The sequence below is a fragment of the Schistocerca gregaria genome, chromosome 4, assembly GCF_023897955.1.
Source record: "Schistocerca gregaria isolate iqSchGreg1 chromosome 4, iqSchGreg1.2, whole genome shotgun sequence".
NCBI lineage: Eukaryota > Metazoa > Arthropoda > Insecta > Orthoptera > Acrididae > Schistocerca > Schistocerca gregaria.
This window is the reverse complement of record NC_064923.1, coordinates 599,579,584-599,581,112: the sequence shown is the minus strand read 5'-3', so window position 1 is coordinate 599,581,112 and position 1,529 is coordinate 599,579,584. Positions and strand designations below refer to the sequence as shown.

The 1,529-nt window shown below is 55.7% G+C and overlaps 1 non-coding gene across 1 annotated transcript; it reads left to right on the top strand.

Annotated features, from left to right (window-relative positions):
* The first annotated feature begins 431 nt into the window (after nt 1-431).
* On the top strand, nt 432-506 carry Trnat-ugu (transfer RNA threonine (anticodon UGU)). The gene has a single exon. It is a non-coding gene; the product is annotated as a tRNA-Thr (tRNA).
* The last annotated feature ends 1,023 nt before the right edge of the window (nt 507-1,529 follow it).

Here is a 1,529-nt window from a genome sequence, read left to right as displayed (position 1 = left end):
ACATTCCCAACTAAATGTCCACACACTACATAAGTAGTGCCCCTGCCCATTACTCTCATTACTCGCGGCAGACAATCGTACGGAGTCCTGCAAGAATTTGGGCAATGCGTGTGCATGCAGAACAGAAGAAGAAGGTCAATGGCTCGTTAGCCTTAACTATATGAAGATGGTATCTGTTCTTTTCGATATGTGCGAAAGAACAGATACCATCTTCATACAGTTAACGCTAACCAGCCATTGACCTTCTTCTTCTGTTCTGCATGCACACGCATTGCCCAAATTCTTGCAGAACTCGGTACGATTGTCTGCCGCGAGTAATGAGAGTAATGGGCAGGGGCACTACTTATGTAGTGTGTGGACATTAAGTTGGGAATGTGGGTCTCACGGGTAGCGTGCAGGGGATAAATCCCTGCAGGTTCACTGTCCTCTGTGCTCTCGGTGGCTCAGATGGATAGAGCATCTGCCATGTAAGCAGGAGATCCCGGGTTCGAGTCCCGGTCGGGGCACACATTTTCAACAGTCCCAGTTGATGTACACTCCTGGAAATGGAAAAAAGAACACATTGACACCGGTGTGTCAGACACACCATACTTGCTCCGGACACTGCGAGAGGGCTGTACAAGCAATGTTCACACGCACGGCACAGCGGACACACCAAGAACCGCGGTGTTGGCCGTCGAATGGCGCTAGCTGCGCAGCATTTGTGCACCGCCGCCGTCAGTGTCAGCCAGTTTGCCGTGGCATACGGAGCTCCATCGCAGTCTTTAACACTGGTAGCATGCCGCGACAGCGTGGACGTGAACCGTATGTGCAGTTGACGGACTTTGAGCGAGGGCGTATAGTGGGCATGCGGGGGGCCGGGTGGACGTACCGCCGAATTGCTCAACACGTGGGGCGTGAGGTCTCCACAGTACATCGATGTTGTCGCCAGTGGTCGGCGGAAGGTGCACGTGCCCGTCGACCTGGGACCGGACCGCAGCGACGCACGGATGCACGCCAAGACCGTAGGATCCTACGCAGTGCCGTAGGGGACCGCACCGCCACTTCCCAGCAAATTAGGGACACTGTTGCTCCTGGGGTATGGGCGAGGACCATTCGCAACCGTCTCCATGAAGCTGGGCTACGGTCCCGCACACCGTTAGGCCGTCTTCCGCTCACGCCCCAACATCGTGCAGCCCGCCTCCAGTGGTGTCGCGACAGGCGTGAATGGAGGGACGAATGGAGACGTGTCGTCTTCAGCGATGAGAGTCGCTTCTGCCTTGGTGCCAATGATGGTCGTATGCGTGTTTGGCGCCGTGCAGGTGAGCGCCACAATCAGGACTGCATACGACCGAGGCACACAGGGCCAACACCCGGCATCATGGTGTGGGGAGCGATCTCCTACACTGGCCGTACACCTCTGATGATCGTCGAGGGGACACTGAATAGTGCACGGTACATCCAAACCGTCATCGAACCCATCGTTCTACCATTCCTAGACCGGCAACGGAACTTGCTGTTCCAACAGGACAATGCACGTCCGTATGTAT